The following is a 13,943-nucleotide window of genomic DNA, read 5'->3' as shown; positions in this document are numbered from 1 at the left end:
GTATGTAATCACATTTTCCATTTCAAACCGTGTAAGTTCCATACTCACTGAGGGCCAAACTGGCATCGGATGATGCTAAAAAACTGATTTTGCTGACATCAAGTTAAAACGAGTCAGGTCTGCTTTGCAAAGTAACTTTGAGATCAAAGGTTTAGTTCAGAATCCACGTGGCTGGCCTTCATACGTATTTAAAGAATTTAGGGTAAATTTAATCCTACTCCATGCCTTATTTTTTTTTGTATTAAATTTCGACTGCCTGAGAATAAGAACCTTAACTTTTTTATATGCAAGGAAACATGTAGTTTTTATATTCTTCTTTTCTGTTGCCTCTGACGTGCCCTCACTTTTGTCCTACTTTTGCATTCACATCCTTCATCTACAACACTCCTAGACATTTCTGTAGAATTTAGAATCTGAAAAAATTGATTAAATAAAAAAACAACTCACATCCTAAACCTAATTGATACCAAAAACAAATTTTAAGAAACCTACAGCTTTATAGGGACTCTGATGACTGATTCTGTAATTGGATTTCCTGAGGTGGTATATCGGTTACCCTGAGAGTTTCCTTTTTAAGGAGCATGGGAAGCTATTATTAACACATAGGAAGAATCTATACAGAGTAGATTACATTAGTCATATCAAATCCAACTCTCTTTAGGAGTGAGGCTAATTTAGCTAAGTGATTTTCTAAATTAAGTTACAATAATTGGCTGTTATAGGCTGAAACGTTCTCAGTTAAAGATCAGAACAAACAATAGTTTTTCAAATTTCCATTGATACATCAGCTCTATCAAGGTGACCCAGTATATTCCAGCTATTTGAAAATCACCTTAAATTGCACACAATTTTATTGGTAACTCTTTGGTTTCAGAAAAGGACACAGTTGCCCACGCTGGGACTCAGTGAGGTTCACCAGTGGGCGGTCCTCATTTCTACACCATTAGTGTGACTGGTCTTCCCTCCGCTCTTCACCAGTCTTCTAGGGTCCCTCTGATAAATGTCAGTACAAATATGTGGACTTGAAGGATAACAAAAGCTAAGAAAGCAAAATGACAATCTATTCAGAAAAAGCAAAATGGTTCAACTCTGGAGCCTACTGAAACACACAAAGAAATCACTGCAGACGACCAGAGGCAAATGTTCAATCAAAAACAAAAAAATCTAGGTATTCTAGGCGAAAAGCTAAGAACCCAGAAATGCATTCTTTTACAATCTAGTAGAAGAGGCAAGAGACTAAATACTAAATACAAGACAAACAATGTGATGTGATGTCTTAAAAACAAGGCAGAGACACTAACTGGTCAATGTATCTACTGAAGAGGAAAATCACTATGACATGAGTAGACAAAGGACGATTTGCAAAACATTTTACCTTTTTTTCACCTGGCTACCCTCTGATGGGTTTCTTTAAATCTCAGTTTAAATATGACCTTCTCAGGAACCTTCCTGACTCCCAAGCCAGATTTGCCCCCCACTCCTTTTAAACCTTATAGTAGCCCCCCCTTTTTTTTTTCCTTTTGGAGCACAGTTCACAATCAACAATTCCTAATGAATAGAGTACTGACTTTTTAAAATACATAGTTACAATATTGCAAACTCAGTGACTGCAGGGATCATGCCCATTTTCCCAGAAGTTAGTAGTTGCAATAAATAATTCAATAAACAATTTTTGAGTGAGTAGCTAGATGAACCATCTAACTCTTTCATTCCCTAGAATATGACTCTAGAATAAAATCCTGAAGCATAGCACTATTTAGATGACTGGGTGATGCTGTATTTCTGACACATCTGTCCCTAAGCAAGTATCTCACGTCTCTTCAATTCTAGCTCCGGCAATGAGGGCAACTCTGACAATTCTCAGTACCTTAGAAAAGACTGAGCATGGTAAAGAAGATAATGTCCATGAAATTCTCAGAGGAGAATATAAAAGCTTTTTAAGGATAAGGAATTATTGGTGCTTTAGGAACAGGTGCTTATTTGTGTTCTAGGATTGATGAGATTAATTTATGAGGAGAGTGATGTCTGGTTACTGCACAAAGATGGTGCAGTGGCTCTGAGGGCCATTTCTCTTCCAACATGGTGCTCCATTTAAGCCTGACCCATGTGATCCCTAAGTGATGACTTGCACACATTTGTACATAAGTGGCATAATAATGAAATAAGTCTACAAATAATCTCTACATGTACAAGAAAAGCTTAAGTATAAGGACATACAATTCTTTCTTGCTGTTTCTCTGCTTGAATCCCTTATTACTTGAGTAGTAAATATTGTAACCTAATAATGAAGAGACGTTCCCAAAGCTGTAAATAGTTGTTCTTTAAAATAGCTTAATGTATTCTTTGAAACCAGTAATCGGATTAAGCAGCAGGGTCTTTAAAGGAGTCATTTAGCCTTTAAAGTCTAATAAAGTAGGTTTGTCTTTCCTACAAAATTAATCTAAGAGTGAACTTTCATCCCTACAGAGGGCTTTTGACTATCCATTCCTTTGTTCTCAAAGTACAAGTTAAAAACTGTAAGTGAATAATTTTAACCATGTTTATATTACTGTTTTTTTCTCTATATACTTTTAGTTAATTTTTGTAATGTTTTACCATTTTTTATTGGATCAGTAATAAAGTCTCTTGCCATGTTATCAACACAATATCACATATTAATTTATCTATCGTGGTCTTTAATTTTTTTCTCCTGAGGAAAGCATAACTTTAGCCAAATGACATGTGATTTATCTAAAGTTATTTGTCTAAAGTTATAACTTACCATAAACATTTGCTTTGGAAGGAGCCATATGAAGCTGTAATTCTAGGTGGTTTGTGAATTTTTTATTCCCACTAATAGCAAATTTCAGATACACACAAGGGAGAAGGTAACCCAGTCTCTTAATGTTTTACAACGGTATCTCTTGAGAGTCAAACTTCATAGGCTGCCTAAGGTCAAAGGTGAAATGGGCTCAAGGCCTTTACAGTATTTGATTCCAGAGAACATACTCAGCATAAAATACATGAAGAAATTTAGGTTCTTGGAGAACCTCTTTAAAGGTGCCAGCAAATCATGCATTTGACATAGTAATTCACAAAGAGTAAAAACACCAAAACGGATTTGGGTCTCTTAGATGATTTACTGTCTCATTCAGAAACAAAAAACCTCCAAAGATTAGTCCTCTGCCACTGAACTAGCCTGTACCTAAATCATCTCAGATATTTCTAGGAATGGATATTCAGTAACTAATAAGGAAATGATACTCACACACAGGAAAGGCTTCTGCCCAGACTATGTCTCTCAGTGCATTTATGCTTTTTATGGAAACTGGGAAATGGAAGCTACAGTACATGACTCATATTCAAGTGCAGGAAAATCTCACTAAAACAATCTGACAAAGAACAATCTAAATCCCCAAGTTATCTCCATATCATACATGATCCATTGAAATATGTCTAATTAATGTGATTTCAATGAGTTTATTATAAGTGCTATTTTTTCCTGGTCCCACCTTATTTAAAACATATTAGTTTTTTGGGTTGTTTTTTTTTTTTAATCTTGATGATGAGTTACCTGCATTGTAATAGCAGAGAGAAGCTGATTTATGACTGAGGTTGAAATTGTGACAGTTCTTTTTTCTGACCATCAAAGAGCAATGATAATGTTGGTGACTATCCTACATGAAACCTTTGAATTAAAAACCCACCAGCACTATCAAACCATCCTCCCCAATACAACACCATTATGTAGCTCTGATAGTCACTACCCGTACCTTCTTGGATTTTACTACAAGGCTGATTAGACTTAGTTTGCAAGGAAGAGGAAGACATTCATGCAACAGAGCGCTGATGGAGTCATCATTCACAGACAAAGGTAAGACTGTCAGGTGTGGAGCAGAGGTGACAGAGCCCATTTTGGATACATCAGTGTGAAGGGCCTGAAGAACAACCCCATGGAAGCTGGAAGATGGCAGGGAGAGACATATTTCTGGATGGTCTAAATTGGGGTGTCAAGTTTCCAAGACAGAAAAAATGAGAGAGAAAAATGTGTCAATGACTAGGTGCAGAGTCACAAGCATGTAAAAGGTGAGCCATAAAAATCCCATGTGAGTTACAGAAATTAACAGGTTACAGAAACTCAGTCTGACAGTACAGTCCGACGCATACGGATCTGCATCTTAGAATTAATGATCAAAGTAGGATTTCCCTTCTTTTGTTCCTTCATCTAATGGGAGGGCTTCTTCTCAGGGAAATGCATGGGGACAAGAAAAACAGAAGGAAGAGAGAAACCAAAGTAATTTGCAAACTGGATAATCTCTGGTCAGGGTGCGCTGCTATCACAAATGCTTAGATTTAACCTGTCTCTCCCTCAGGGAGTCATGTCTCTAACAGAGTAACCTCAGCGGAAACTCAAACCCTGGCTGGCATGTGATATATTTGTCTTTGTTATAAAAGGTAGCATTGTTTATGAAAGTCTTTCAAGTAACTGGGAAAATCATTTGAAATATGATTCCCTTACCTGTGTGCTTAAGGATTTTTTTTGAGCTGGTGAAAGAAATATTTGATGTATCCGAGATTATGTACCATGACAAGAATAATAACGTCAGTAATTCTTCAGATGTCTCAATTAACCTCTCCAATTGTGCCTTTCAGTCTGGAAATAGCTGAGAACACCACAATCAGTAGAAAACAACAAAGCTTCAGGTACTTTCCCAGGTTGAAGAAAGACTCTGTTAGCTGCATGCGATCACAAACATTAAGATTGTATCAAAAATAATCTATTTGAGGGTCAGTTTTTCAGATCCCATTGGTTATCCAGAAGGAAGGACTTTCTGGTTAGGATAGCAGTTACACACATTAATATACACATCCCTACTGACACAGAAATAAAAGCTCTGGGTCACCACGGGGTACTTTGGGATGAGATGTCAGTGGCAGTGGTGCAGGGGAGGAAGTAATAAATAATTTCAATTCTCTCTTCTGGCGATCCCTTTAATAAACGCTGCACATTCACAATACAGCTGAACAGAGTTAGGGGTATAATCTGTGTCTATGAAGCAAAGTGAAGGGAGCAAACTGTCCAGATGTGAAAGGGTGAGCTGCATCTACAACACAATAATGAGGGTTACAATGGAGAGATAATAGGCTCTGATGGTTCAGAAAAGGAAAAGATCATTGCTATTGGTCAGAGAGGAAGGAAGGCTTCATGGAGGAGACTGAGTTGAGCTGAAGCTTAAGGAATAGCTGGTGATCAGGAATGCATCCACCACATTCATGGCAACGGGAATGATCCCACTTGGCAAGAATGATGTTAGAAAAGCACAGAGCATCAGGTAGTAAGGTTGTTAAGGTCAGTATGTCAGGTGAAGTGAATGAGACTACTAATTATAGGTAACGGGGGCAGGGAGTTAAAATCCCAGTAGCATGATAACCTATGAGCATCTGTGTCTAAGGAAGATTCATCAATGATCTTCCATTCCAAAATGGACTGGTAAAGAACTTATCAAGACAGTGGAGAACAATTTGGGGGCTGCTGTTAGGGTGGCAGCAATAGAAATGCAAAGGTAATTTGATGAAATTCTCAACATAACATGGAAATTAGCTGGACATGGGAAACAACCGAAACACCTAAGCCAAGGGAAGCTGCAGCTACAGGAATGCAAGCTCAGGTACCCAGACAAAGGGCAAAGCCAACGAAAGGGATGAGAAATTCATTTTTCTTGGAACCTGCTAAAAGGAAGTGTCTCAGGAAAGATGCCACGGAACCTTGTTTTGCATGGTCATGTGGGCTAGCTGCCGACAGGGACTCAAGAAATAGCAAAGGAGCCATGTAAGATCCTTTCCATTGCTACTGTCAAGGCACACAGATGGTCTTCATTTCTACAGCAGACGTATGAGTTGCATTATCTTCCTTTTTCTCCCATTAATTCTCTAATGAATAGAGTCTGCATGAGAACAAAAATTTTATCTTGGCAGCCACCTCTGTTATGTCATCCAAAGTCAGACTGGTTTATTCATCAAATTACTCTCTTACAGACATGGACACAATGAGGGCTTCGTCAATTCTGGTCTTCATCTTATTCTTCTTTTCAACAACATCAAATAACAACCTTCCCAGCGATGCGCCGTGGTACAAAAAAAGGAAAATGTGTTTCAATACAGTCTAATCCCTGCTACAACAAAAGCAGAGGACATTATCTTTGACTCCAAACTAAAAATAAAGAATATTTATTTCAGATCTTCTTTACCACAAGTACCTGAATAAAAGCCAAACACATGAAAAATGCGTATGTGTGTGGGTATAATATACGTATAGAATAAATAAAAAATATTGTATTTGAGGAGAAAGGGGGTGAGGTCAATATTAATATTATGATGTAAGTATGTTAAATGAAAGAAAAGAAAACACCTCTGATTTCCTTTCCCCACTGAAGGATACACTTAACTGCTCATTGTCTTCCTTTGACTCCTCAGTTCCTGGCTTTGGCATCTTTCCCTTCTGCCTCCCCTCCTGCTTTAGCATTCTTGGTTGTTTGGTGACCCAGGCTATTTTCCTTCTTTTCAATCCCAGTATGTCTCAAAACCCCACATTCATTAGGATGAGGATTAGAGTTAGGGTTTAGAAAGGATGCGCACTTCATCCTCTCCTAGCACGGTCTCTCCAGTCACCCAAAGGCCACTTCCACTAGCATCCCTTCAGTGTAGGCAAAATACTGATTCCAAAGCACAGCCCAAGTCAAACTGAGTTGGGCTTCTCACCCCTTCCTGCACACCTCATACTCTTGGGTGGACTCCTTTCATGTCTTGAAGTACCCTTGTATTTTTCCTTTACCCTAAATCCATCTGTGTAAGATCGGATGGAAGCGAAGTCTGTCTTGATACAGAAACAGTGTATGTCTTGATACAGAAACAGTTTATGTCTTGATACAAACTCCACCCATCTGGGATGCACCTGCCTAAGGCCATCACCACTCAGCTATGGCAAGTACTTTATTTACTCAATCACAAGATCAAGCAACTACTCTACTCAGTTATTTCTTTAATAGTTAAACTCAAGGTCTCTTCAACTGCTGATGAGATCATAGCTTTTTCTAGACAAGAAGTTTCCACCATAGGTACAAGAAGTAGATCGCTTTCCCTATAACAAAATGAAGAGGACTTAAAGCCTAATTTGGGCAACTGTCAAGCAGATGAGTGAATAGAGATGATAGTAAATATTAATTTGTGCTTTGAGATAAAAATCAACAAATATTTATTGATTATCAATTCTACATAAGGAACCATTACATACTCTGTAGGATACTTGTGGATCAAGCATCCTGTAATTAATTTGGAAAAATAATGCCAGCGTCTGAACAATTAAATAAGATTTCAGTTTAAAACAGCAGAAGGTTTGGCACAAGACTGTATAAAATATGCCTGCCAACTGGAACAATCCAACCTCAGAGAAAACATAATTCAGTTCACCCTAAGACGTCAGCAAAGGTTTTACAGAAAAGATGAGAAGTGAACTGGGATTAATTAGGTGTACACAGGTAGACTAGGAGAGGGACAGGGTTAGCAAGGTGGGGGAAGGAGATAATGGGTCAGAAAGGCAGCGGGCAAAGCAAAAACCATGGACTAGAGACCTGGAGTAAACGGGGGTGGGGGGGAGAGCTGGACTAGAAATTCTAATCAGAAGAAATGCAGGAGAAAGGCTCAAAAATGAAGAAAGAAATTAAAAAATAGATTAACAGTTGACTATAACTGGAAGAGGGGAGGGAGTGACCGCTAATAAATATGGAGGTTCTTTTCTGGGATGACAAAAACTTGAAAATTAGTACACGGTTGTACAATGAATATTTTCAATGGGCAAGTATTACGGTACATGAATTCTATCTCAATAAAGCTGTTTAAAAAAAGGGAGGGAATTATGGTAGCTCACAGAGAAAAAAATGTGACGATGAATATATATATGTTCATGTATAACTGAAAAATTGTGCTCTACACTGGAATTTGACACAACATTGTAAAATGATTATAAATCAATAAAAAATGTTAAAAAAAAAAAGGGAGGGAAGATGGTCTTGACAGTCACTGTCACGAAAGGATCTTCAAAATTATTTTTATATAATTATTCCAAAATCTAACAAATATCTCCGTATAGACCAAAAAATCTGTAACCATCATTCTCCCTAAACTCTACTCCCTGGTAATCATCACAGAGTATGATCTCCCTTCTCTCCGCTATATCCTCATTTATTCCAAAGTACAGACTTGATTAGCATTCATCATGGCTTTGGACAGAGTAAATTATATTAGTCACATCTGAATTCTCCTATTGGAGAAATGACACTCAGTTGACAACGTATCTGAATCTCAGTAGACTGCTGTGTTTCAGCCTGTGGAATTTTTCCATCAAATTAAAAACACATGTCCCTAAATTCATTCATTCCCTTGATACATAAATGGCTTAAAAATGGCTAGTGATGGGTGGACCCTAGGATATATTCAATATATTGCATCTAGCTCTATCCCCTACATTAAAAACAATAAAAATGATGCATAAAAGTAGCTTAACTACATTGTTATTAGCATGTGCTAAACACTTTCTATAGACACTCCTCATCAAATCCTCACCACAAAGCCACGATACAGGTTTGAGGACCCCCACCATACAGATAAAAAAGTTGAGGCTCAGAAAAGTAGAGTAGTTTTTCCCAACACTAGGAGATAGTTCCAAGTAGGACTATCTGACCCAAAGCCATCAAGGACTGTTCCAAAGGGAGAAAGAGAAGAATTGTGCATAAGCTCAAACATTAGCTGAAGTTAGGACATAGAAAAGAAGGCAGCTTTATACCTGAATTATTCCTTTATTTAAAGTCTTCGGATGCTTTTAAGTCTGAAAATGAACCAACCCTCAATTGGCTTTTAATCCTTGAGCCTATTCTCGTGATCATATTCTGCAAAAATACTGCAGTTTTATCTTGAAAGAATATAAATGTCTTTTACATTCATCTTAATTTTTAAAGTTTCTTAAATGCTTAAGAAATAAAGTTAGTATTAGCCTGTCTACTCACTAGCTAAAATTGTGATGTGATTTAAGAGTAAAAATATCAAAATATAAATGATTCAGCATCTTTATAGAATGAACTGGTAGAAATTTTGAGATAGGCTAACACAATTAAAATGTAACATCCACCAGAAGAAAAACGGAAATTATATGTTAAAATACTAAAATGGCTTAGGTATGCCTAATTTCTTTTTACTACACTATATTTATTTTCTACAGTTAATGCCAACCAATAATCTCTTTTTATTAAAAATGAGTTGTCCCTGGTGTATATATACTAACTGTTGTCTATCTTCATCTACAGAAGATGCTGAGATTCCTGCATCTTGCCAGACAGATAAAAATTCTGTGGGTCTACAAACTCATTTGGCAATAATTTGTTTATGCAATGATAAAGCAGTGAAGTTATCCATGTTTAAGTATAAAACAATGGAAGATATAAATTTATTTTTACTGGCATTGAGAGAGTAGAGTGTTCCAGAGTTCTGCACAATCCATTAACTGCTATACCTAAACAAAGTCTTTATAATGTTATGTTTCTCATTTCATGAATTTTTATAGCGAATGTGTTTTCAGCCAAGAATAATGTGGTGATTAGAAAGAAGAGAGTTCAATAAGGATACGTGGCAATGCAGTAAGTACGGGGGTTAATGAATTTCTCAGTGACTAGAAAACAATTATTGATCACCAATTTTTGGAAAGCTTTAAATCAAATTTTTACTACAAAAAGTTTCTGGAAAAAAATGCAAGAGAAGCGAGATAAAAGGTTTTGAAACTAACAAGATATTGATTTTTCTAACTTCGTATGCTAATTTGTGGATTTAACAGCCCCTAATTTAATTAGACTAATGCCTTTTGCATGGACATGGCTTGTAGAGAAAGGCTGCCTGTCAAACTGACTGAATTTGTGAACTGAGCTATTTCCAAAGAGGGGAAAATTAACACACTGCTAGTTTGGGAACCTCAGTTAGTATCATAACCTTAACAGCTATGGATTTGCAAGATTCAAGTAGTTTTATATTTGTTTCTTATTTACTTGGCACTTGAATCAGTAGAAGAGATCAGAAACTGGTTTAAAATTTCACATAGGTCCACTACCAATTAGGTTAATACAATTCAGCATTAGAATATGAAAAAAGGGTATTCACATCATTGCTATGATAATGGCACAGGGCTGGAGGCAGGGAGCAGGGAGAAAAAAGGAGAGAGAACCAGAAAGATACTGAGTATAGAAATGAGACTAATTTAATTAAAATCTATCAATAATAAAAAATCCAGGAGTCTCTTCACAAATTAATAATTTTCTGTGACAGCCAATGGGTGGGTAGTAATCACAATAGATCTGAGCTTATCTTTTGTTTTCTGAGTCCAACCTACTTAAGAATATACCTTTAAAAAATGAAATAGTCAAATGCTAAACAGAAAGAAAAAAAACTAAATAGGCAATCTATTAATGAGGCAATTACGGCCAGAATAAAGTCTGATGCTAAGATTCTCCCTGAGTAACAGAAACCAGATTTACAAGTATCACGTTCCCCTTCTTTTAACCATTCTCAATGCTACTAATGCTTTATCTACATACACCCCAGTCAGCCCTACTGCCTACGGTGCCCTCCAAGCTTCTCTGGGACATTACTACCGCCTGGTGGCCAGAAGGAGGAACTACTGAACCCTCCGGCTTCCTGACCACCTTATTTCTACCCCAATTCTAAAACTTCACATTGTATTTTCACTGTTTCCATATCTTCCTGCTTGACTCAAGTAACTCCACCTCAGGTAATCAGTTTTCGCACTCATTCACATATCCAAGTGTCCATTTTTTCAACTTCTATATCCCTTCCAACTTTTAATAAATTTCTTCAGGAAAATAACGTTTTACCCTCTCACCTTACCCTTCTTTCTGTCTCACTCTTTGATCTCCATAATGAGTTAAAAATGGATTAATGAGCTTAGGACTCAGATAAATCATCACTTATAAGTGTACTATTTCTTTAGAGAATTATACCAAAGACACATAAATGAGATATAACTATATTAAGAAAAAAATTATAAATGTAATTGAAATAAATATCAGAACCAGTGCTCTCCACATTAAATATAATTTTTAAAATGTTAGATTCAATAAATCTACATCAAATGTAATTGAAAAAAATCAGAATCATTACTGTCCACATTAAACAATCTGAAGTGTTTAAGATGTCATTTGCAATCCCCACTACTGTCTCCCCATCTAGTAAAACCTTTTAATTAAATATGCCTATATACTTTAAGTGTTTAAAAAAAGCTAGTCCTAGTTTAAATTTTGCTGCTTTTTGTTTGGGGCCACAATACATTCTACTTCTTTATTATTAACATGGAATATTTTACAGACTATAATATGAATGATTTTCACTGGCTAGTGTCAAACTTAACACTCTGTGACCCTTCCTCTAGAGGGAATGGCTTTCCACGTTTCATACCACTGAGAATCAGGTGGATGTGGAGAAGAAAATAGTACCTTCCTCCAGCACAGAGCAGAGCTACAATGGCTGTGTTTGCTGAGAATACACTCTGGAAGCGTAAAAGAAAGACCAGGAAAGTGCAATTAATAAATGTTCAGCATTTAGTCTGAACATAACCCTCCACCACCATGATGAGACGCAGTCTTGTAAAGAGTAAAGTGCGATGGTTTGGAACTAAACTTGGGCTCCGATTCCCAGTCTACCACGTAAGCAGCTATTTAACCTTGACCAGATTGCTAGGTTTTCTGAGCAATGATTTTCTCATCTGCAAAATGTTGCTAGTAAGGCTTATACTCCTAGGGCTGTACTAATGTATGCATGTACATGTGCACACAGACTTATACACACACCTGCATGCACACACACACACACACACACACATTTCCCTCCAACCCCTGAGTCATTGCTCTTACCACTGCATCTTTCTGCTTGTTGGCTTCACTCTTACGTTTGCTCTCCCATAAGGCTGTAACAACAGTGGCAGGTAGATCTGGTCTTGTATCTTTTCTTTTAATTGAAGTATATTTGATTTGCAATGTTGTGTTAGTTTCCGGTGTACAGCATAGTGATTCAGTCATATGTATATGCTTTTTCATTATAGGCTATTACAAGATATTGAATTCAATTTCCTGTGCTCTACAGTAGGACCTCGTTGTTGATCTATTTTTATATATAGTGGTGTGTATCTGCTAATCTCAAACTCCTTATTTATCCTTCCCCCATCCTTTCCCCTTTGGTAACCATAAGTTTGTTTCTGGTCTCATACCTTTAAGGCTTCCTGGCCAGAGGAAAAACAGAACTTTTCCTAACTAGAATAATCCAAAACAAAACAAAACAAAAATCTGGGAAAGCACTCTTACTGGCCCACCTTGACTTAAATACTCATCACTAGACAAATTACTCTACCTTGGGTACTGGGTAGGATGCAGTACTATATAGAACCAGCGTGAGGGGGACTTAAAAGGCACGAGGTCTCAGCAGAGAGAGGCTGGGCGGCCCTACTGAGCAGACACAGATGCGGGTCTACACAAAAGCCATGCTAGCTAGCATCTTGGGATTCCTCATTTTCCAGTATTAATAGACTCTTCCATTTTTTAAGTAATTAATCATTATTCCCTCCTCAAATAATTCCAGCAGTCTGGATGACTGCAGTAGGTTTCTAGCTGGGTACCACTTCCGGATTTGTCTTCCCACCACTGTCCTTTCCGATTACTTCCAGGTTCAAGAACCAACAATGGTTGTGCGTGGTCTTTCATAAAAGATCACACCTCTGCCACACAGCCTTAAAGCCCCTTCAGTGTCCGGCTGTCCCTCATCCAGCCACCTTCATCGGCTACGATTTCTTAAGAACCATTCTTCTTAAATACTTAACATTCCCTGTCATGGCACCACCATTCTCCCCCAGGTCTCTGATCATGCTAATCTCATCAGCTAAACTTGCCTACTCTTGCATTTCCAAACCCCACTCACCCATCACAACCTCATGCTCCAATTTTGTCCTGTTTTTACATGCGACTCATACTGATCCTGTTCGCCCTTAAATTCTTACAGCGTCCAAGCGGATTCAATGATATAATCACTTATTACTTCCTGTTTGTTCTGCCAGCTCTCCCTTTCAGTTGCAGGTGCTTTGAGAGGACAGACACATCTCAGAGTTACTTTCCTCTAGGACATTGTCCTTAGACATATTCTGCTCACAGTGCCAAGCACAATGAGCTCCAGCAACAAATACTCGCTTTCCATGCCCTTTGCAAACTGAGAACTTCAATACCCTAAACAGTTATCCCTAGGATAAAAACAAACAGAACTCCTCCGCGATTAAACTCATCTGGCTCATTTATCTGTAGCTGTCATGAAAATGTTACGTTTCTAAGCCAACACTGAAGTCCAGTTCTGCTACCAGATAAAGGTCATCTTCAGACAATCATCTGATATACAGGGAGTCAGAAACTGGAAATCTGCGCATGTTTACAGCCATTTCATTGCATGCAACTCTCCCGCAGGGGAGACCTGGTGCTCTCGTGTACAAACGGATCAGTAGTCTGCTATGTGGACACCGACAACCATCTCCTAAATACATCTGAACACCGTAACTCCTGAATCCTAAGTATCCAATTCATCCTTACATCAAGCTGATAAGAAAAACACTAACTCTTCATGTCTTAAAAGAACTGATATCAGTGGTTACTATTTTCTGAAGGAGTGATGAAAATTTTCCAGTTGAGTGGCTTCTTAGGCTGCCATTTCTTTTTCCTTTTTAACTTACAAATTCACTGAAAGTAAAATCTACTAAAAATTCGACGCAAACACCTGACATTCTGAAACAAACAGATCAGACCAATGACTATAGAAAAACAAGATGAACGTCCTCTAGTACTACTGATCCACTGGTGTAGAAAGCAACAGAAATG

The 13,943-nt window shown here is 37.6% G+C and overlaps 1 protein-coding gene across 1 annotated transcript in view; it reads right to left on the bottom strand.

Annotated features, from left to right (window-relative positions):
* The window catches only part of THSD7B (thrombospondin type 1 domain containing 7B), a 764,170-nt gene that overhangs the window by 606,659 nt on the left and 143,568 nt on the right, over nucleotides 1-13,943 (bottom strand). The gene's annotated exons all lie outside the window — the stretch shown is intronic.

The sequence above is a fragment of the Camelus dromedarius genome, chromosome 4 (assembly GCF_036321535.1).
Source record: "Camelus dromedarius isolate mCamDro1 chromosome 4, mCamDro1.pat, whole genome shotgun sequence".
NCBI classification, from domain to species: Eukaryota; Metazoa; Chordata; class Mammalia; order Artiodactyla; family Camelidae; genus Camelus; species Camelus dromedarius.
This window is presented reverse-complemented; position numbering and strand designations above follow the sequence as displayed.